This window comes from Rhea americana, unplaced genomic scaffold (assembly GCF_003343005.1).
Source record: "Rhea americana isolate MKP2758 unplaced genomic scaffold, rheAme1 scaffold_205, whole genome shotgun sequence".
Lineage (NCBI taxonomy): Eukaryota > Metazoa > Chordata > Aves > Rheiformes > Rheidae > Rhea > Rhea americana.
In genome coordinates this window covers 263,383-288,125 of record NW_028186206.1, presented here as the reverse complement: position 1 = coordinate 288,125, position 24,743 = coordinate 263,383, and the positions used below count along the sequence as shown (strand labels likewise).

General features: G+C 40.8%; 1 long non-coding RNA gene across 2 annotated transcripts in view; it reads right to left on the bottom strand.

Moving 5' to 3' along the window:
• The window catches only part of LOC146596227 (uncharacterized), a 31,250-nt gene extending 10,586 nt beyond the window's left edge, over positions 1-20,664 (bottom strand). For both annotated transcript variants that reach the window (XR_014895782.1, XR_014895783.1), the window contains exons 1-2: positions 20,620-20,664; positions 6,431-6,501 (exon numbers count right to left, since the gene is read on the bottom strand). This is a non-coding gene — a long non-coding RNA (uncharacterized LOC146596227). The remainder of the gene's footprint in view (positions 1-6,430; positions 6,502-20,619) is intronic.
• Positions 20,665-24,743: the final 4,079 nt, after the last annotated feature.

The window sequence follows — 24,743 nt, the reverse complement described above, 5'->3', positions numbered from 1 at the left end:
TCAGAAGATACAAAGGCACAAATTGTACAGAGTCATGAGCAAATTATTTTGTCCTTATTTTTCTCAAACCAATATCCTGCTTATTTTGAATTTGATTACAAATCTACTGGCTGCCAGTAAAATCTAGATTCCAAATTCTCTGCTAGCCAAGTGAATTTGTTTGGATAGTAAAGTCAGAATGTCTAATGTCTTAATTGGGTTGCTTTCTGACTTTTTGAATGACAAAAGGAAATGGGCACATTAAAACTGCAATTTTTTAAAGTCCAGTGCAAATATCATGATAAAATATCTGTTTCTTTAGGGAAAACTCCACTTAAGAATGAAACCAATAGGATTTTATTGAAGGTACTTTAAAAATCTATAGTGTTTAACAGAATAATCTACTTTTTGTAAGTTTTTCTGCGTCTTAAGTAATTTTGTAAGAGACCTAGAATTGCATATTCTTTCATGGGGCAGTTATACCCCTGATAAGGTTATGATTTTCTAGTCACTTGATAGAGCTTCGGTAAGAACAGACAAATAGATCATCTAACTTGCCTTCCTATGTCGCAAAGCAGCAACATTTACCCTTTGCCTACTAACTCGGACTTGTATAAAGCGCTTCAGCCCTCGAGAGACTAAGGTGCCCGGGCAGGCTGGCGTGCTGCCTCTCTCCTACGACCCTGCAAGAGCCACGAAYTACTTGGCAAAGGGTGGCCGGGTGATCGCAGCGTGCTTCACGCTGCAAACGGGTGGGASGCGATGGCTGCACCAAGATACGACCGCGCCAACGCGGGTCCGTCTCTGGGGAGTCTCATCCGTCCGTGCGCCCAGTGCCGCGCTGCCGGGACACTGCGGGTGCCCTGGGCAGGCAGGGCAGCCCGGCTCGGGCAGGAGGCGGGATGCACGGCAAGGCGCAAGGCGGGAGCCGGAGCGGGAGCGCCGCGCCGCTGCTCCACGGGAAGGCCGGGCCGACCGGCCCCGGAACTGGCCGTCAGGCTGAGCCTGGGGATGGAGCACACAGCCAGCCTCCGAGAATGACACTGACTTCTGAGGGCAAATAATTGCCACCCATACACGGTCCCAAATAGACTATTTCTTGTCAAATATGTACCGAAGGGAAGAAATTCTGGCCACTGCAGACRACTGTCAGAAACTGTGAATAATGAGATTTGATTATAGGCATTTCTTAATGTAGAATGGCAGTAGCAATGAATACACTGGGACAATATGGAAGTTTTTGTTCACTTTACATGGAAGAAAATAAATGGGGAACTTCGTATATTCACTGGCTCCCAAGCTAAGAAAAAATAATCACAAACATCCAGCCTAACCCCTCGCACAAGCAAGTTGTATAACTTCTTCTGTGTGCTTGATTAAATATTCTCCTAAAAGATGTGCCTTACTTTTGCCATAAACACATCAAGAGATGCTGAATTTACCACACTCCTTGATAAATTATTCTTTTTCTCCCTGCTAAGAAACTGCATTTTCTTTCAGCATTCATTTTATCTAACTTCAATTTGCAGCCATCTTGTTATGCCTTTCTCAGCAAGATTGAAAAATCCTCAGCAAGACTCTTGCTGAAGAACCGCATTGCTTTTTTTGTTATGTGTTAAGCAACCTCACTTCAAGCCATCTCTCAGCTTTCCCTTTGACAAGGAGTTCAATCTGTTCGCAGCTTCTCGCATCACGGCACTTCAGTGTCAGCCACCGGATCGTGTTTGTGGCCTCTCTCTGCTTCCTAGCTCTTTCAGTACTGGCTTTTAAACAATATTCTTGTTTTGTCCAGCAGCCTCTCTCTCTCCTTTGTGCACAATCCACGCAAACCAAGGGTCTCCAAAACCCACAGTCAGTACACTTTCCCAAGCAAGCATCTCATGGAAACTCAGCTGTTAACTGCTGAAATATGATCTTCTACTGYGTCTTCCCTGCCACCTGAAATGATATGATAAGAATAGACTTTTATAGCTATTTCAGTACCAATGCCTTTTTTAAAAAACCACTAATGTGTTTTAAATCTCATTGTACGAATACACTGTGTACTCAATCTTCCTTTAGTGTCTTGGGAAATATATACCATCACCACAATCATTCAGTCTCCCATTTCCTTCTCCTTCTCTTTCTGAAACTTTCCCCAACCATGACAGCTTTCCACCAGGGTGGTAAAGGGGCTGTCCCATCCCCTGCTCACTCACCTTCTCCAATTCCCTAATAGTTTCACCTGGAAGCAAATATTTAATATGATATCTCACTGGGTWATTTTTGTTCTACTGTGATTTTTTTCACAGGGGAAAGAGAACAGAGTTTATTAGTTGGATCCTGTGTTTTTTCTCAATATTACTAGAAGTAGCCAATATTTTACAGATTAAAAGAAATTTATAAACAGCCAATTTCTAAATGAAACAGATGGCTTATTAAAAATGAGCAGTCACTTCTTTGGCACTCAACAACAGTTTTAACTCTTTTTGTATTATAATATTACTGGCTTTGTGTACATTACAAGTAAGAAGAGTGACAATTATCATAGACCCATCACGTTAGGCAACAAAGAAAAAAAAACAGTTTTACGTTTTTGTTACAAAGATCCAGTTACCTGCACTTACAGTATGTAACAGAACTAAGTGAAAATTCAAGCTAGTACTAAATTCACAAACAATTGTGGTTTCAGTTATTGCCAAACTGTTTGCAACACTGATCCAGACCTGCAAGGCAGAAAAATCTTAGAAAGGATTTCTGAAGGCCTGCTRAAGCTGTGGTGCCCCTGCTTCCACTGATACCTCAGGGTTAGATCACTCACCCAGGATGTGGGTCATCTAATTTAGTCTGAGCCATAGAGATCTTTTTTTTAATTTTGGCTTAGCAAGTGAACCAAAACCTCAGTACTTCAGACAACCCAAATATGTAGCTTAAACAGTCAAGTACGAGACAGTCTTGACTTCATAATTACAAGAAGGAATAAAGACACATTTTCTTTCTATACTGGCCAAAAATCTGGAGCACTTTCTTTCACTTTTCATCAAAACCCTCCAAGAAAATCTTTTTTTCCTCTCTYTGTTAAAAACAGACATATATGTGTGTGTATATGTATACATATATATATACACACATACAAGAAAGTTGTAGATGTTGCGTTAGTATACAGCTTTAATTTCTAAGAGTTGGGGGATTTATTTCCCCTTTATTTATCACAGCATCTTATCAGAAGAGTGGACGTGGTCTGAGTCAAAAATTCACGTGCCCAGTATTCCTTATGAGATGAAAACAAATTAAAAGAAAACAAGCTCGCCTACCACTCATCCAAAGACTGTGGTTGTTCATCTGAACCAAGCCCCTGAGCTAAATCCTAAAATTTGTGAGATTTCCTTTTCATCAGTGTACAGTATGAAACAAACAGCTCTGAATGTATTTGTTTGAAAACGAGACCTAAAGAACATTAATATATCTGTATTTCAGTTTAATGCATGATATTTCATCATTTGAAATCACTGTTTGGATCTTCTTAGGAGCTATACAGAAAACAAGCATTAATCTCTACAATTATTCCCAGCAAAAAAAAGGTGGTCATTGCAAAAACCACATACATGCCAGCAAACTATCATCTTTATGGTAAAGTATTTTAATGCTAGTTGATTATCTAGTGTGTGCAGCTTCCAGAAACTTTAAKCAACAACTTGCCATGGCAGAGGAAAAAGGCATCGCCTTAGTCACAAAAATATTTCCATAAAGGATAGCATGCCCCAAATTCCCAAATTATCCTACACTATACTTTTCTAGGACTACGTTGCCGATACTGTCATGAGATACTGATATATTTAAGCTAAGCCTGAGGTTTTCAAAAGACTTTCAAGGAAAGAAGCCCCACGACTTTCTACAATTGGGTCTGTGTCTTGATGCTATGAATAATGAATTTGCAGTAATTTCATTTAAAGAGGAGTAGGGGAAAAGGTCACTTCAAACATGGGAAATTAGGCAGTGTGATTCTACAAGAAATAGTGTTGAAAGGACTCATTTCTTCTAAAATAAAATAAAAGAGCAGCTAAAAATATTAATCTTGTTCCATAGATGTTTGATAAAAAAGAACACACAAAAGGAGCACCCAGCTTGTAATAGATACACTGGTATATCTAATCTATAATTCAATCAGACAAAGAAAACACATATGTGTAGACTGCATTTTTATTAAATTGTTTCCTCTGTTCTGTAGGATATTATATGTTGGCAAGCACTGCAACTGTTCAGTGCCCCACAAGCCACACCAAAGGAAATAGTGTGCGCTCCCAGTATTAAAGAATTGTGTCAAAAATAGCTGAAGACACCATGGCATTATGTTGCTGTATCCTGCAGACATTACTAGACTAGCATGGGGAAACAGAGTACCAGAAGCTACCCACAGGTCACAGATATGGTGATTTGATTTTTGAAATACCTTTAGCAAGCAGGAGAGCAACTGATGGCAGTTCTAATATCCACATTTTATCAGATCATCCTCTCAGACTGAGGGTAGTTTTACAGGTTGATATGTGTCTGCATATCTTTTAGCAGCTGGCCTCTCCTGCGATAAAACGTGGTGCTTACTATCTAGCAGCTACTTTCCACCCTAATAGGTTGTCATTTGTGCTTTCCACATTGAACATGCTGGCTAATAGTCATCCAGGGCTACAGCGATTGATATTTTTACATCCTAAAATATTACCAGTGTAGCAAGCATCTAATTGTTGCACTTGGTATAATGTCAGAAATAACATCCAGTCAGAGCTGAACTACAAAGCAGACAGCGACAAAACCAAGAGGATTGTTTTGTGTGACAGTGGACTTGATTTATTGCCTCAGATTGTAAGTAGTAAAAGACAGCGTCAGTCCTCATTCTCAGGTGACAAAACGTATAAAAAAGTTATAAGGACTCCAACAAATTCCTACATGCCTGATATGGGAGAAGGTAGTAATAGCAGGTGTTACACAGGAAAGGGGCAGAAACCCAAGAGACCGACAATAACTGGCCATTGAAAAGAAGAGGAGCTTCCCAGAAAGCAGCTGAGGGCAACATCCGTTGAGAGCTGTATACACCCAGAACAAATTTTGAAAGTTCCTACCTAGTCCTGAAGCCTTTYAGCTGCTCTCAATAACCTCCCCAAGGCGTGTAGCATTTTGCTTCTAAGCAAAAAACTGTGCTGAGAAATGAAGAGCTCAGCATATAACTCATACCTAATTCYCAGCAGGATTCACACATTAAGTTTCCCTGTTTCTCTCACTGGTGAGGCCCTACAGGGTCCTGACAAGAAGTACCCGAAACACAGCAGACAGCATACTGATTGGATCATTCACATTGGCTATCAAGGGAAATATGTTCAAATCTCTGCTGCTTATATAACCAATTTCTCAGAAAAAGACCCAAAGCATCAAGCTAGGACACTTGGAGAACAGCCACTGGCAATAAAAATCAATAGCAAAATCAAACCAGAGTCACACATTTCACACTTGTCTCTCTTATTCTCTCAGTGGGCCATTAAAAACARTACATCTGGTCAGCTGGGCTGGGTTTCACCTCATCTAATTTCAGCTGCCTGAAATTTAGGTGCCTGTTCAAAGGGACCTATGTTTCTCAATTGTCAGTACAAAGACACTTCCAGGGGACAATTTATCCCATGCAGCTCAGATACATGCCTTAAGATCGGATGATTCATGGTTTGGAGATGTTTCTTTCTCTCTTTGAGAGCAGCCAACTTTGGGCAYGTCTGTGCTGCAAGACAGCTACAATCCATGGCATGTCCTTTAGTCCTGGTCACCCTATGGTCTGCCTGGAGAACTACTGGAGCTCCTGTGGCTCCTTCCCAGCCCATGGGCCCAGGGTCTCCTTCAGAAACAGCCAGCGCACCCAGAGGGACAGCCAGCACTCAGGTGTCACCCCAAGATGAGGCTGGGATGCAGACAGCTGAGGACAGGACAGCGGAGTGCACTGCAGGGCTATATATTGCAATTCAAACACAACTTAGATTAGTAGTTTAGGTGTGAGTCCTTTTAGCTGGGTAATTAAAGGAGGTGAATCCAGAATTTAATGATACGTATCTTAATAACACTTACAATGACACTTACAAAACAATACCCCCAAACAACACCACAGCCTGAACACACCCTCTCCCTCTGTCTTTCAGATGGAACTCCTGTGAAGGGCAAATAGCTTTTAATGCTGATTACATTTTTTTAATTAATATATTACAGTAGCTTCTACACAAATACAGTGTCAGTTTTGAAATAGCCACGTTGGAGAGAAAAAACTGTAGACATATAGGAATATATGTAACAGCCAACAGAAAGTACAGCAAGCAGAGGCACAGAGAACAGAAATGATGCATTTATGGTAAATATATGTATGCAGCCTGTAGGCTAATACCAAAAAAAGGCAGGATTAAGATTCATGTCTGCTGATTGCCAAGGCAAGGATAAAACTTACTTGTGGGTGCAGGCAGGCCGATTCCTCTTTCCGCAGTGTTGGGCACACACAGTTCAGTTCTCTTCCAGAAGCTGTACAAGAACATTGCATGTTGTCTTTCAGTTCATACTGTTAAAATCCTATAGCCAAGTTCCAGCAGCCTTTCGCTGGCTCTGAAGTTGCCAGCGTCTCTAAGACCTGAGAAGCAATCCCTACTTGGGACCTCCAAGGGTAGTTAAATGGGTAGAKGAAGGATGGCCTATTACAAGCCATTCCATCTCGGGCCATTCCAGGTTTCTTTTAAATTCTCCCAAATCTCTGTAGGATTTATGAGCTTAGCCATGGAACTATCTGCATGATGTAGGGTAGCTGGGAGAAAAAACGCACCAACAAAAATGTGTATAGTCACTTACAGACTCTTGCTTATAAATTGCTTCAAAAGTTACTACACTAGCTATTGCGAAACAGAAATTTAACCAATATTGTACTTGGTTTTACAAACATGTGAGACAAAACTATTGGATTTCTTCTGACATACAATAAACAACAAAATGTGGGCTGAAAAAGCATTCTGAGCATATAAAAATCATTCTTTTGGAGCTGTCTTCTGTAATCTCAGTTTAGCTAACCAATTTATCTTAGTAAAGAAAGTTAGGACCTTCATGACCTCTTAGAGAACTTCAGTACTTGTTCAGCTCCCTAATCCAGCCCTTTCAGTAGGTACAGTGCTGCCACTGAGCTCTTGATCTCTCAAAACCTCCATGTCCTAACAGCCTTTTACCTAACAGCTATAGCGGTTTCATATCCAGTAGGCAAAGAGATCAAGTGAGCTTGAAGATCTTTTTGCTTTACAGTTAATTACCAAAGTTTGCCTTTGAGAAAAGTTGGGCAGAAGTGGGAGACTCTCCTTTATTTCTTCCCTTTCCTTGATTGGAAGCTGGGTGATATTTCAGTGAGCCTCTGCTGCCCTGTTCAGTTCCATTTCAGAGCTGTCAGTCTGATGGGATCTTTAGACTGTGCAGTCTCCTCTTCTCCAAAGATATCTGCCCCCCCCCCCAAAAAAAAAAAAGAAGTTGGACTACCACAAGCCTAGGCAGAAAAAGAAGAGTTTCCTGAAATGCCTGGCAAATTCAATTAGCTGTGGTAGCTGAGGCTATCTGGAAATTCTGGAAAATACAAATTTCTGGTATATGGATTGACTACAGTGTYTGCAGAAAAAGCTTAACACTTTTTGGTTTTACTGCTTATATGCACTATCTTTACTGCATTGGACATTCTGCGTTAAGTGCTACACCTACCTGGATTATGGTATTACTGTCCACATCATATCAGTGTAAAATCGTATGTAAAACTTCTCTCATTTGCAATAATCACCATATATAGGCTACACAACACACATATGCATATTGTTCATGAAAAGAAACAGAAGCCCAACTTCTAAGAAGCTGAGATCCTTAGAAAATATCAACCATGAAACAATCAGGTAGGTAGGTAATTGGCTCTAGCACTTAAGGAAAGACGCAAAATAGCTTTAAGAGGACGTTTTCTCCTCTGGGGATGCAAACAATACAGAGCTCTGTAGGTCTGCACCTGGACTGGACCCACTATCAGTTAATCTCTTTGATCCTTTGTCTGGCAGATGCYGTATGAAATAAATAGCATTGTACCATCTACCTACAGCATGTGCCATCTTGGGTTCAACAGAGCAGTTATGATTTACTGTGTCTGGTCAGTGAACGGTACACTGAACGAATGCAAGTCTCTGCAGTCACGCAAGAAGCAGAGTAGCCAGGAACCTGGTGAGGCAGATCATTCTCAACAATAGTCTCTAAAGCRGAATGAAGTGGCAGAAACAGTACATTATGGATATTATCATCATTATCTCTTGCTACCTCTAATAGGTTTTTATATCATTTTGCTCATTTTTATAGCTTGCTGGCTCAGAACAGACATTCTTGTAATTCACTGGAAGAACTGCTTGATTTCAGCTCCCCTTGTTCTAACCATCCATAGAATGGATGAAATAGGGATGTGACTGTTGAGGTAGAACAACCCTTTCTTGCATGATTAAAACTAAGAGATTTCTAAAGCAGAGTATTTTTTATATACAAAGGGATAAAGGAAGCTTCCTTTTATACTTCTTTTGGGCTAGRTTTTTTTCATTTCTTTATGCTGATGAAAAGACTATAGAAAGGTGCAAACTGGGCAAAGCCTGGTCCTCACAAACCTGCAAGGGATTCAGCAGTGAAAAAAAATCTCAAAAGACTATGTAAAATGGTTACACAAAACCCTGAACTAATATCTATAGGATTTTCCCAGAAGAGAATTGATAGTCTGCCTCTTTTAAACTGCCTCAAGGCATGGAACAGAATGATAYCTCATTATGGAAATGTTATAAATTGTTGTATCTTCTTTTTATCATCTGAAAACGAAACCTTTTCCACATGAAGGCTAACAACGGGTTAGCAAACYGGGTTGTAATAGAAACTCCATTGTAAATACAGAGTAATTTAGCTATCGGAGGAATTACCACTATACTGSGGGTGTGCCAAGAGCCGTACAGGGCCAGTTCTAGGGAGCAGGTAATGCACACTATTTTCTAACTCTTCCCTCAGTAGTTTATTGTTCTTCTCATATGTTTTCTGATATAAGCAATACACYGGGCTTCTGTTTGCTTTGCAGGGACACACACCCCTAGAAGGGGACACAGGGTGGGGAGAATGCAGGAGCACCCCAGTTTAGGAAGGCAGAGTAAATGAGGAACCGAGAGGGTTCCCTCCCACAAAGCATGGGTGGGAGAAGCAGAACTTGGGGAAACAGAAGTGGAAGCAAGACTGGAAGGAACATGATGTTAAAAAGGGACATGAGCGTGTCCCAGTGAGAGAGAAGGGGGAGCCAATCTAGAAACATGGATCTATATAAACACGGGAATATGGTGGGAAAATGAGAGTATGCACTAAAAGTCTGACAGGAGTAAGAGGTCTGAGATTAAAGTGAAAGAGGGTGCCATAAATTGAAAAGAGAGGGGGATTACAGACCCCAGCAACATACTGAAATGTTAACAGACTTATCTTAAGACAGATTTTTCATATGCTGCTTATTATTCGTTGTCCTTTGCCATCTCCCTCCAGTCCTGCTGCAAGAAGGACTGGGACCGTACTGCACACACAGTTCTAGGTGAGCTCCAAGCRGAAGTGTCCTAGGTGAGGGAGTCACAGACCATTTGCTCTCTCACTCCATCCCCTGAAATACTGTGCACACATATTGTGTATGTGTTCAGTGTTACATTTTGGTAGGACTTTATATACATCATCTCTAAATGTTGTTATGTCCCTTAGAGAAGACAAGAAGAAAGACTTGCACTGAGGTAGAAGATAATAGGCTTGRGTTGATCTTCACTTTCTGTGGGTGTTCAGCCTAATCTTAGCCTATCAAGAAAAACTCTATATCCAACATAGCCAAACTTAACMTTTATCTGTGGAAAGCTTTGTTTTGCCAGAGAAGTAGAATACTTGAGTACAGTATTTATCGAAACATTACACGTAAACTGAATCTCAGCCACTGGAAACCTGGAATATGAGATCTAAAGCCTTGAATTTTATTTGGAACTCTATAGATTGGATTGGGAAAGAGAAAAGATATAGACTATATGGGGTCATGGCAGATGGTGTTGCTGTGGCAGGACATTGCTCCTTTCTATGCTTGCTGGAACGTCCACAGTGCCAAGCCATTCTGCAGAGGCTCATTGGATTGCCCCTATCTACATAAAAATGGAGAAAGGTATGAGTCATKGGGAACTGGCCAACGATCTTGAGGATGAGCTATGGTCCTCAAGATAACTGGAGATGGCRGAAAGCATTATTTACCACTATGTTGATACGCAAGAGCTCATTAGAGCTTTTTGACATCTACATATGGCTGGCACATTTACAGCCACGGAGGCTGGTTAGACAATAGACCCATTGAGGCTGATTAGATAATAGACAGGTGTTTATTGTCTAACAGGTGTCTATGGTCTAACCAGCTTCTGTGGCTGTAAATATTGTTAAACAGGATGGAAAAGAGAATTAATCCTTCAGGGACTCTCCAAGTGAACAAGTCTTGTGGGGCCTGCTGTTAGGTCTCAGATTTAGTCCTCAAGGCTTTTGCTGTTAAATATTGTATACAATGCATGCTCACACTGCTGGGTTTTTTTAAGAGAACCCAATTTTTTACAGTTTATTATCTCTTTTTGGCAACTAGCATCAGATATAATGCTTCATATATATTTCTCAGAGATAATTTGTGATATAATGCTGCATTTATTCTGGATTGAGTGTATGTAAATGAAACTTTCAGCATTAGGGAAATAGCAGACACAATATAACAGCCAAATATTGCTTTCATTTCTGAGTTCTGGAAAAAAGTTATTTTTGATGAACATATACTGCTATAATTATTATTTCAGCATCTTTTATTTCATTTGAGAACTGTAACTTTATGTAACAGTCTGTATTTAAGATCCAAATTTGATTCTTTTTACTTTTTTCTGCATACATCCATGCTTTGCAAAAATACATAGTGAAGAACTTCAACTTTCTCCTTCAAGTTCTGTCTACCACAGTAGATGTTGAAAATTAGATTTCACCTATTGAGACTATTATTAACAATAATTTAAGGCCATACACTATGGGTAATTTGCTCATAAATACCACAAAAGCAGTAGAAGCATATTTTTAGAATGGTAGCTTCTTACACCAGTGRTTATCTCATCTAAAATGAGGACTACATTTTGATGAAAGAGATGTACATGTAATTGCTAGACAACACACATATATACATATACAAAGCAATGGACCTGCACTCATCGATTTCTTCCAGATACCAGCAAATGCATCAGCCTACACACATTTCTTCAGAATTACAGCTAGAATATTTTTCATAAATGAAAACTTTCATGAATCCTTTTCCTAAATGAATCAGCTATAATTTTCAGCTTAAATAATGGTTCAGTGTGATAAATACAATATGTCGGCAATTCAAATTCTTGATAGCAGTTGATTGTCTTGGACAATGCTGTGAATAGTAAGAAAAAAATGCATTTCTATTTCATAGTAATGCCATGGTATTTTAATAACAGTGAGAGCTGTTGTTAAGAAGCTTGCTTATAAAAATTACTTCATATAGTTCCATCCTAGGATATATTTTTCAACTTATAATTATCTAATCTTATATTCATTCAACATGAACTTTGTCTTCACACAGAAAGATAAAACATTACATGGTTTAAAATAAAATATGGAACTGCAATCATGTATTTCAGTTTTTCTTGCAATACTAGAATATTGACAATAATGCTAGCTTTTGAGAGGAAATAAAAATTAAAAATATGTGTTATGAAAAGTATTTTATGTGAATAAATGTCAAAATGGCACACAGTTTCCCTTGACTAAACTAAAGAACTCATATAATATATTAACATGAAATTATATATGTTACAATGGAGAAAATATTAGCAGAGTATCAAATTCAGATTATTATTACCTGCTATCCTACAGAGACTGTCTAAAAATGAAGGTTTCCAAATTCTTGGTTTTCTACTTCAAACAATCATCCWTCCTGTTTACTTTTAGAAATCATATAGTTTAAGAAAGGTAAACCGGGGTGGCTGATATAGCCCACACTTGCCTATGGGTAAGCTAGTAATGCRGAGTTGTTAAATCAAGACAGCAGATCCTAGGAGCTACACTGCGCATTACAACCTCTGCATCACACAGCCCGGTGCCGTGACTGCAGGGATACTGCAGGGTGAGAGTATACCAAAGGTACAGCCATGTTCACAAGCCTTTCACAGTATTTTGCTAATAAAAATTACAGGTAGACTGAAAGGAAGAAGAAAATATATCCTGAGCCCTGTTAACAAAATTTCCTGCAATGGTGTATTTTTTCAAGAATAAGCAGAATCTGAAATCTGCTGTGCTGTTTAGAAATAAGAGTAACGATCTAAGGCATCCAAAGACATACAGCAGGTATCTAATTTGAGAGTCCTCTTCCCTGTCTGTATCTGGGAAAGTCAAAAAGAAATGCTCCCAGTAGAAGCCCCATTCTGGAAGCTTTCTTCCACCGACGGGAAGTATGACTTAGCAAAGTCTCGCAGACACTAAATGCATGTGTGACACGTGAAGAAGCTAGAGCATATAGTCTGATCAGACAGGAAAGCATACTGACTTTAGGCGTTCCTTGCAAGACCCTGAATGCTGTTAAATCTATTAGGGAAGAGCACAAGCAGTTAAACGATAGCATTACTGAAACCTCAGGTGCTCGAGCTTGAGCTTGCTCAAGGGTGATATGGGAGAAACTCTCTAGCCAACGGCCATTTATGCCTTTCTCCTGATCTGCTTACTGAAACGTTTTTCCCCACCAATAAAAGCAGTTAGGGATGATTCTCTGTGCACCTGCTTTGGAGACTTGCRCGGTCTGTAACTGGTTCAGCTGCACGTAGGGAAAGCTATGAGAAACATGTGTGTCATTGTTTAAATTTTTAAAGCACTTACCGGGGTAGATGAGATCAGATCCCATCCTAAGAAAGAATGAGACCAAACAATTGTTGCTAAAAGATATTTGTGTTTAGGAAGGAATAGACATTTTCTTTTCAAAGAGGAAACGACAGAGACAGAAACTGCTTTCTGCTAGAAAGAATGTACCACATATGCAAAACTGGAAGATGCCTAGGGGAAAAGACAAAGTTGGTATCAGTGTGAGTGGCATCTTGGGGAAAACCCCAGCTGACAGAAGGAGGCTGCAYAGAGGGACGAGTGCTGCGAACTACTAGACGACTGACTGGCACATATGTGGTTTCTGGTGATTAAAATAAGCCATTTAAAAACAGACCTGCTTGAAAAGCAAAAAAGTAAATGACATTATACTGGAGAGAACAGCTACCAGATGGTCCGGTTACCAGCAGCTACTAGATTTTGGTTTTGTTTTTTTTAAATACACACATGCACTCACACGAGCAAACGCTCGTGGGCCAAACTGGACTGTAAAAGCCATCTGGCAATGCCTGTGTAAGTTTACTGCAGAGCAAAATTCCATTCTCTCTAACATTATTTGTGCTTAATTCTAGTTTTAGACAGGCAACAAGGATGCAATCTGGAGCAGGAGGATCAGAGGGTGAGGAAACRAAGCAGAGAGCTACAACATGGATTTTCAGCTGTGAAGAGAAAACTTTCAAGTGGAAAATAAACCTTACTTTCTCTAGTCTCACCGTGATATGATCCCATTAAGCAAATAAAAAAGCAAATTCTCCTCATTCTTTGCTACAAAAAAGACTGGTAAAAGCCCAACCTCTTTATAAAAGCAGAGCTCCACAATCCTCTTCCAAGTAGGATTTTCTTTTATACAGCCACCCACTAATTTTCTTCTGCCCTCTTTAATTCCTGTCCATTAGGACATCACTGCCTTTAATGAGTTTCTATTCTCTAGTCACTCATCTATGCCCAGTTCAATTCCACCTTCCTGCCCTGACATTAACAGGGTTGTGATTATCTCCAGGTATGTCCTAAAAATGTGAGTCCTTTTGCCCCCATGCAAAAATGGACCATCTTATATGTCATCACAAAACATCTATAGAACACCCTTGTAGGACATAGCCTATTAACATCTCTTGTATATATTTTTCTTAAAATTTTCAGGTTTAATGAAGTGTATTTCTAAAGGAGCTCATTGTTGTTATAACTAGGCATTATTTTTCTAAAACAATCAAAATATTTTTAAAATGTTGAAAACCTGCATACTGTTGTACTAAAGACAAGATCCCCGCTTAGGGTCCAATCTGGCAAGTGACTCAGCAGTCAGAATTTAATTTTGTTTCATTAAAAGCTCTCCTTGGCTGCAATGAAAAATTGGTTTCAAAACTTAAAGAAAAAGAAAGAACAAAAGCAAACACCAAATTTCAGACCTAGAAATGTGCATCAGCATGTCAGGAAAGAGTTAGTTTTCTAGCATACTCAAAGTTATGCCTGAATCATATATTAGATACCAATCTCCTCCCAGCTGAGACCTGTGTCTGAGGATGCAATAACTGYTTCAGTAAGGTTGCTGGACCAAAGCCCAGGGTCCAAACCAGAGCTTAACAAACTGCACAAACATAGCCTAAAGCAGGTGCTTGGCCCATGTTTACCATGGAGTCCCTGAAATTCTCTGCCCATGCTTGAACTGAGTGAACATGAACCAGCTCTGATCCACAAAGCATCTTGACAAAGCTTAGAGCAGTGCRATCAATGCCCGAGCGGCTAACGTTGCCATACAGCCCACTTGTGAAGGCAGAGGGGCTTGGATTTATTGAATTCATCTATGTTGACTTACCCTTGCTGTACTTTGCCAAGAAAATTCAAGGCACTTAAATTAGGGCTGAGAACATTCACACAGGGATTGAATGCGGTTCAATTTGTTTTCAATATTCTTACACAGCAATTTAGAACTCTGAATTAGGAGGCTATAAAACTTATGAGCCTTCAGTATAACACGAAAAAAGCTTGTGAAGGATATAGTGGAAGCTGCAAGTTCCGCTTTTAAGGTTGCTAACACGTTGTAACCAATTCAACCCAAAATGTTCCTAGGAGAGGAACACTTCAGGGAAAGTTTTTTAAAGGGCCAATTACCACCATATAGCTCATTCTATAACGAATTCAGCTACAAATAAAAACCAAAAATGGTCTGGTCACAAAAGGTGACACTTATAACATTTCTTAGCCATTGCCCACAGAGTCACTCAGGACAAGTAAACTAAATGAACTAATGTGAAATCTAGGATGGCTCACTGGGATTTTTGTAATCCCTTTTCCTCTCTCTTCCACATTAAATGCATTCTTTCCTGCTTGAAAACCTGTGGTGAGAAGGCTGATCAACACAGCCTCAGCCAAAGGCTCCCCAGAGGTCAGAGACAATGTCTCAGACCCACCTCTGACTATAGTTGCACATTTTTTATTAATTTTTAAAAGTAGAAATTTTAGTATTTTGATGATTGTGACCTGAATGATAATAATCAGGCTATCAGAGTTTCCTTTCACTGCAGTGGAAACACTGTTCTATTATGATAAATCTGCAGAATTTACAGCAAAAGATCCATTCCCCAAGGACCTGTGTATCATTCCACCAAATTTCAGAGCAGACCTCCGAATTCTACAGGAGAATCCTAAACCCATAAAACCTTCACACTTACTTACGATGCCCTAAATGGAATTTCACTGATGGAAGAGAGCTCTTTAAAACTTCTTGTTATAGGAGTAGAGGATAGCAGATGTATTTCTTTCCTTTAATTCCTAAGAAGTTGCATATAAAAATGTACATGAGTCAGACTAGAATTTTTCAACCCTTTCCCAGACCCATTGCAAACAAAGAATACCTTGGAGATACCACTTCTTTAAATTAAAATAATTATTCTACTTAAAACAGGACAGCTAAAAATGCGCTTTACATCATATTTAATGTATTTTAATGACTTCTGGTTCACTGGGCTCAAACASATGGAAAATGTAAATTTGCTGATGGTTCTGTTGCATATTGCTGGCCACAAGAATAAATAGACATACCTTGGATTTGTAAGTTTTGGGCTACACTAATCATTGGTGTGCCTTGCTAGATGCACAGCGTCAGCAAGCCCTGTCAAAGAGAAGAGATCTGTGGGGCTCTTCCTGATAAGGATATAATCAGATGCTCTGTAGCACTGCATGTTCCTGTTCTTGTGTTCCTGGAATTCTAGGTTACTGAAGATGTCACCTCCTACTTACAAGCAAGTGCTCCCATTAAAAAATAATATATACATCCACAGTTACTCCCACCTTCCTGCAAACGTCTATCTTTTCTGCTTGCAGTTACACTGGATCTTTTGGAGAGGGGGAAAGGGGGTTAAAAAAAAAATCCTAATCACCACTCACTTATTTGTCACCTTTCCCAAAATAGCTGTAGAATTTGAGCATAGTATGCCATTCGCCTCGCTGACAGGTTAATCCGTTTATTATTCATCCGTTTAATGAAAATACTCTGTCCCCATGCTAAGTACAAAACAAAGCTCTAACAGCACCGGTACTCTTTAAATCATATTCATCATCTAGCACAATTTGATTTGTCTTTGCATTCAGCTTTGTTTTCTGAACTAAGTTAAAAAAAACCTATTTTTTCAGATTTCACATTGTTGCCTCTGGCCACATTTATGGAATGTTTTCTAGGTTTGCAAAATTATTAGCATTTCATTACCTGCTTCTGCAACAGCCATGTATCTACTGTGAAAAGGTCACCCAAAAGTTAATGAACCTGAGGCTTAGTCAAACTGTTCCACTCCTGTGGGAGAAGAATTTTCATGAAACTCTGCATGGTTCATCTTCCAAAGTTTCCTGAACAGGCTCCAGAAAGAGAATAGGTAGCAAAACCCTGAGCAAATCTGTCCCCTTTTCACAGACCTCTGACTCTAGTGAGCTTTCTGCAAAAGCATGAAGCTTGAGTTTTCAAATGATAGCGTTTCCATAGGAAACGATGCCTACAGCAGCAGTTTGAACCAGTCACGGACACCTATTACCACACAGTTATAGAGAGCAATCACATTCCCTTCCAGTATTCAGTTCTTCCAGAATATTCSCTATCTCCACTGGAAACACTCCTTTGGATGCATCACAGATTTCTTTTTTTTTCATAGATTCATCAGATTAGAAGACAAGATATCCAAGTAGTATGCCTGGATCTTTCTCCTCCTCAGGCATTTTAAAATGATAAACTTTAGGTGAGGAAAATTTGTATACTATTATGACACTGCATTTTGGACTACTGAATTTCATCCCATTCCTCTTATTTCAGTTCTCACTTCCATATACTATCCCAGTCCTTTTGTATTAACAGAGCCCCCTAACTCTGGGCAGTCATTGTGTTGGGAAGAAAGCATTAATGAAAGTAAGAAACAGATGAGTCCCATGACTAATACTTGATTCTCTCTTCTGATACTTCCTTTACCAGTACTGGTGACTGTTGCTATGTGTTCTGTCTTAAAAATTCCTTCAGGAAGCCAGTATTTTTCCCTTTGGTACCATAGCAAACATTTATCAATGCATGGCATCAGGGGAATCCACCCGAATCGATTCCTAGTGAGCCTCTTTCATTATAACCCATTTTGCCTTTCTTAGGCCCAAATATGRGAGAGAAATCTGTGACCATTTAGCGCTCATTTAGTTCAAACTCACCTGAAACCCCTTTGTAGAACCTGACACTGCCTCAGGAAAAGACCCTGCAGTTAGATTTTGAATGTGATCTACTACCAAGACAGTATAACTGCATGAACAAATTGCTGGAAAAGGATGACTAGATGTGATTTTTATGTATTTTTAAGGAAATATTCTGCACCAAAGAGTACATTCAAAAGGAAATTAAAAAGAAATGTGTAAAAGACAAGAGCAGTTGTCTTGAGGTTGTTCTGTTTTGCATTACAGGCAAATCGCTCCAATCAGAAAAGGGATGTTTTGTCTTTCACTCTTAGAGGGAGTGATTACTGCATTAAATGTCTGTAGGCAAACCAGAAATAGAGCAAGACTTGAGTTTAAGGGATATTAATTCACCTGAATGCTGAATCTGCTAAACTCTCTGGTGTCTGGATTTCATTTACTGACAACCAGAGTTGCTAGTTCAAATGAACCGTGATTTCCACCTACATGTGACACCTAGTTCAAGCAATGCCATTTCTGGTGAAAGAGACTATGCTGTCTAATGCTCTCAGCTCATGATTAAGAGCTGGTTTCTCCCAAGTAAAAGTGGTATGGAATGTAATAAAGGACATATTCTAACAAAAAGCCAAACTAATTATAAGGGAAATTTTTAATTGAATTATATTGTTTTCAGAGGAAAAAAAAAAAAAAAAAAAAAAAAAAAGCAAAGTTGTTTTTCCCTTCCCTGCAGAAACTTCTGGTCACCGCTAAAAAAAGACTAGACAATCTGGGAACGCTCAGAAGTCAAGAGATCTGTATGTGCCTCATTGGACCAGGGATCCTAACTTGGTCTCTCCTATGTCCCAGAAGTGACCTGCCCAATTGGTTATTAATTATTTCTGGTTCTTTGAAAAGTGTCTCTCTTTATCTTTCTTTTGAAATGTCCTGATTTCACTCTAGTCCAAAACAGGAAATAAAATGGGGTAAGAAAAGAGTTGCTTCTCCAGCTCCATTACCAAATTCTAGTTTCAGCACTTGCCTCGCCCGGGGACCTTCAGCAAGAGTCACCTTCTCCACAGTTTATGTGGAGTAATACAAGATAATAGCTCACAGAGCTCCTGAAGGTCAATTGTTTTCTGAAACACACCTTGAAAATGGACAGTACTTGCAAAAGTGTTATTCTTAGGGCCAGGACTGAGGCACAACAGGGCTTTGACCAAGTTCAAGCCTCACGGAGACATGGCAGTACATGTGCAAGACCACAGAACTGCTCGGGCAGGAAGGGACCTTGTGAAATCTCTAGTCCAACCTACTACTCAAAGCAGGGTCAGCTGTGAGACCAGGCCAGGTTGCTCAGGGTTTTATCCAGTTGCGTCTTGAAAACCTCCAGTGATGGAGTCTACACAATCCCTCTGGCCAAACTGAACAGAGACTGCACAACCTCCCTCACCAAAATGTATACACATTTAAAACATTTGCTCAAGTGCTGCCTCAGAACAGCAATACTTCAAGGCCTCAATATTCCACTCCTTTTAAGTCAGCAAACATTCCTACTTATCTGTCTTCACAGAAGTTGTCACCGTGTTATCCAAACACCTGGATCAATTACCTAAGGGACAACATGRAAATTGCAAAGCAGCTCCCAGCACAGATCACAGGACTCAAGGGTGACGCAGTGCCCCATGCATCTGCAGGCTTCCATCGCTAATGGCACTCGGKTATTTCAGTCCAAGCCCGGGTGACTCAGCTTCTGCATGGAAACCTTAGGCTGCCTGCCTGCAGCAAACTCRGATTACAAAGCCTGCCAGGGGATAAGGCACTGAGATATCATAATGAGTAGTGCATAAATACATCCAGAGGTAGGTAGAGAGATGAGGCAGGTCATAAACAAAGTAGACGAGATTCTTAAAAATAGCAACTCTTTTCGAAAGACTGAAATTACATTTGAAAATGGAGTGACCTGCATTTTTTTCTTCTGCTGTTCCTATAAGTACATAGACTCCAGAAGGCCACCACTACTTTTTTAACTGAACAAAAATAATGTTTCATATTCTGTTTTCAACCAACAGACTTAATGAACCTGTGCAGGTTCATTTGCTCTAGTGGACTGCATGCCCTTAGTGGAATTGTTTAACTTAGCTGTAACCTAACTTAATTTCCTAATTATCYTCATCAAATTTCCTCAAGCTTTCGGAATATTGACTGTATTTAAATAGCAGATTCTAGGTATTAATACTACAGAGTAAATGACAGTTAGACAATGAACAATATCTTTTATTGTCACTGCTAATAGACAGCAAGCAACAAGGTATTTTAGTTTGCTGTGTCCCTCAGACTGTCAGGCTAAAATACCTGTTGTGAAAAGACTTATATATTTCTCTCATGATTTCAAAGAGAAATTCAAATTTCCCACTGAGCTTAGGCAAACAAATCAGTATTCATTCATTTTCACATTAAACCATGCACTGCTCTACAATATGGTATGCAAAAGAGGTCTCAGAATGGGGCAGGGAAAGGGGATGTCAATAGTGAAATAGCCTCACACAGRTCTGCTTTGCAAGACTGGCACTTACACAGCAGAGAGCTCAAGGACTGGCTGACCTTGGGTATATTATTGGCCAACTGTTCCACAAGGAAAGGACATTAGATTGCTTGGAGCTAATAGGCCAGGAAAACACTTAACAACAGGCATGGAAATACTAGTATTTTTTTCTTGAGGTCTGTAATATCTACAGTTCATAGCAGTTGTTTACAAGATTTATGAAATTTTAATAAGTCATGTTAAGTCTAGATGCTGGAACATGCAAGTTTGAAGTTTGTGTACTGGCATATTAACTAAGGTCTACGGTTCACAGTAGAAAATAAGATATACACAAATGAATTTATATATTCTGGTTTTGCGTTGTATGAGTTCCTGCATGTAATTGAAAGCTGTGGAAAGGAACTATCATCCAGCAATAGGCTTTTAAAGTTGTGCTTTCAATAATATATTGATGACTGAGTAAGCACTTAAATGTTAAGAGATTTGGAATGAGAACTTACCTAGCTCCCAGTCAGAATATGCTCTGCAAAGTAGAAGCATCTATTTGAATAAAAAGAGTTTGTGTTTTCTGCACAAAACTTTTCTGAAGTTCCGATGAAAAGTAGATATTGCCATCTGCTGACAAAATGGAAGGTAGCAACACAAGTTAGAGAAAGAAGCACTTGCAGTACCATCCAGGCTCTACTGAAATCAGTGGGAATTTTGCCATTAACTTCAACAGACTCCGGATGTCACTTCTGCTCTTAATTTGCCTAGCCAAACCAGGAGTCTGTATTTACAAAATGTTATCTGTGGAAGAAAAATAGCTGACAAAGCAAGAAATATATTCAGTCAGCAGATCTCCAGCTTTGCTGGCTTCAGCTTACGAGGTCCTATTAACTAGATGTCAGGGAACAGCCAATAAACAGGGTCCTCTGGTGGTGTGAGGGATCCATATGGGGTCATTGGTGGGGACAGCCCRTAATGCTAGGCTGCAGCAGGAGGGCATGTTGCTGCTCAGCACTGGAGTGGCGCAGTGCCTCCCGAGGGCTGCAAAGGTGCAAGGTAGGGCCCTGGCTGCTGGGAAACGCGTGGGAAACACCGACACGAGTTGCACGGCCCGTGCACGGGGAGCGCACAAGCACAATCGCAAACACAACGCAGGGCTTGAAGTTCAGTAGTGACTGTGTTTGCAACGGTGAGCTTTCACTTCCAATACATGGCATGAAAATGATGTGAACTGTACCTATAAGGGACAGGGCAGCAGTGGAACCACAGGGGGTAAAAGATGTCTCAGAACAGCCCGGATATTTATTGCCTGGCTTCATATGGAAACAAGCAAATGGGAACCACGTCTGAAAGTGTATCCGTAATAATTTCTGAACCTACAGGCTCGTTTCAGTCAAAGCTGACAAGGACAAAGTCTCAAAGAGAGGGAGTTCCTACAAGTTCTCTAAAACTGAATGGCAAGGGAAGGGAGAGAGGGACTCTGTTAGTACCCTAAGAGGGGGTATGCAGCATATCAGCGCTTATTAGCTAACAGAAAATCCACGTGGAAGAGGGACCTCCTGTGGCTTTGGCCACAGGAGAAACTTCAAATCAGAGCTCACATCTTCTTAAACATCAAAGACAATCAATTTCTGGATTAATCTATAGGAAAGCAGACTACTTTCAAGTAGCTCATGAGAACAACTTCTTACTTTACCAGGAATATCAGGCAATCGCTACTTTCTGCTGCTAATTCCTTTCCATACTTACAAGGCAGAATAAAGGAGAACAAAATCAAGGAGATATTTGCTTTGCCTTCTTTTAGAAATATAAGAGGCTCTTTCAACTCRACATGCATAGTGTGCACTGCTAAAGACATGTAAAAATATAATCCCAAACTTTAAGTTTGAAAATACTCTTTTTTCAGATATTGGAAATGCATTTTTCATTCGGGATCAAAATAAAAGCAAAATGTCACAGTTTTCTATTAACCTGAGACTGCTGCAATCAGCAGTTATTGCAAGAGTCCACCGGACACAGGACCTTGGTCTTAAGAGATTGTATGCCACCCAGTGCAGCTCTCCCTCTAAGAAAGTTAGAATAGGTTTGGAGAGAGATTATTTTTGTATGACCCTACAAGCTCTTGTGTAGACTAGTATTAATTACATCATTAGCCTCTAACCACTGCTTTAAACCACGCTGCACCATGCTCAACTTTTAAGTGTCTTAGGGAGCTCCTGCCCTTCTCCCACCTCTCAATCATACCTCCCTACCCCTGTGCCTGCAGCACAACGAAATTTTGCCTGTTGTCGATCCCTACTGTAATTCAAGTCAATAAATTCTTACAGGCCTCTTTTCTGCAGAGGATGAAGATATTTTTAACGTAGAATCGTAGAATCATAGAATCATAGAATCAGTAAGGTTGGAAGAGATCTCTGGAGATCATCTAGTCCAACCTCCCTGCTCTGCAGGGTTACCTACAGCATGGTAGACAGGGTTGCATCCAGGCGGGCCTTGAAGATCTCCAGAGAAGGAGACTCCACCACCTCTCTGGGCAACCTGGTCCAGTGCTCTGTCACTCTCACAGGGAAGAAATTCCCCCTCACGGTCAGGCGGAACTTCCTGTGCTTCAATTTCTGCCCATTRCCTCYTGTCCTGTCACATGGGACAACTGAAAAGAGTTTGCCTCTGTCCCCCTACCACTCCTCCCTTCAGGTACTTGTACACATTGATAAGATCCCCCCTCAGTCTGCTCTTCCCCAGGCTGAASAGGCCCAGCTCTCACAGCCGTTCCTCATRGGRCAGRTGCTCCAGCCCTCTGATCATCTTCRTAGSCCTRCGCTRGACTCTCTCCAGTAGCTCCATGTCTCTCTTGGACTGGGGAGCCCAGAACTGGAYACAGKACTCGAGATAAGGCCTCCCCAGGGCTGAGCAGAGGGACAGGAACACCTCCCTCCGCCTGCTGGCAACCCTCTTCCCAATGCACACCAGGAGACCATTGGCCTTCTGGGCCACAAGGGCACATTGCTGGCTCATGGTAAGCTTGTCATCCACCAGCACTCCYAGGTCCTTCTCTGCAGAGCTGCTCTCCACAAGGTCAGCCCCCAGCTTGTACTGGTGCCTAGGGTTATTYTTCCYGAGGGGCAGGACTCTGCACTTGCCCTTGTTGAACCTCWGGGGGTTCCTCTCTGCCCAACTCTCCAGCCTGTCCAGGTCTCTCTGAATGGCAGCACAGCCCTCGGGTGTGTCAGCCCCTTCTCCCAGCTTGGTATCATCGGCAAACTTGCTGAGGAGGCACTCTGTCCCCTCATCCAGGTCACAGATGAAGAAGTTGATCAGGATGGGACCCAGTACTGAGCCCTGGGGGATGCCACTAGCCACAGGCCTCCAACTAGACTCTGTGCCACCGATGACGACCCTCTGAGCTCTGCCTTTCAGCCAGTTCTCAGTCCACCTCACTGTCCACTCGTCTAACCCACACTTCCTGAGCTTCTCTACGAGGATGCCATGGGAGACAGGGTCAAAAGCCTTGCTGAAGTCAAGGGACACAACGTCCACTGCTCTCCCCTCATCTACCCAGCCAGTCATTCCATTAGAGAAGGCTATCAGGTTGGTTAAGCAGGATTTCCCCTTGGTGAATCCATGCCGGCTACTCCTGATCACCTTCTTTCCCTCCATATGTCTGGAGATGACATCCAGAATGAGCTGTTCCATCCCCTTTCCAGGGACGGAGGTGAGGCTGACTGGCCTATAGTTGCCTGGGTCCTCCTTCTTGCACTTGAAGACTGGAGTGACACTGGCTTTCTTCCAGTCCTCAGKCACCTCTCCAGTCCTCCAGGACCTTTCAAAGATGATGGAGAGTTGCCTGGCAACAACATCTGCCAGCTCCCTCAGGACCCGTTGGTGCATCCCATCCGGGTCCATGGATTTGTGGATGTCTAGCCTGCCCAGGAGGTCTCTAATCCTATCCTCCTCAACCAAAGGAAAGWCTTMCCTTCTCCGGACTTTCTCCCTCACGTCCAGTGATCTGGCATACAGCAAAGCCCCACTATTGCATATATGCTCAGAGATAAAGTAGTGATGCAGAGGTAGAAAAAAGCAACCTGAATTGGCAGAAACTCCTTAAATTCCTCAAACCTGCTTCACTGCCAAAGTCACAGTATCGTGAAACCATGGGATCAAAGATTTGTGGCCACAGTCTAATAATCTGAAGGAWTACCTCCAGGCTTGCCCTGCACTTCAGATAGGAGTGCAGAGAGGTAGAGACTATTAATAAATCCTTTCAGAAAAATCCTTTCAGACTCTATATTGTAAGGTAAAATGGATCAAGTTCACTTCAGTTATACTAAAAATACAAATATACATCTCAAAACATAAAATAAAGATCTCAAATCAAAAAGCACAGTGAACTGGGCATTGTGGTGCCATGTGTTTCATATGCACATTGAGTAAAACCAGGAGTTTCCRAACTGTCAGGAAAGAATTTATTCATATTTTAAAAAATGCTACTGCAGTAATATTCCAAGAGAAAGTACTTTCCTGTGCTCCAGGCACAAGCATATGTTCTGAACCTGCATGTTTCCCAATGCCAATTGTTTGTGTTCATAACCTTTAAGCCAGTTATTTGTTTTGGATAGGTATGTGCTAGTCATTCACT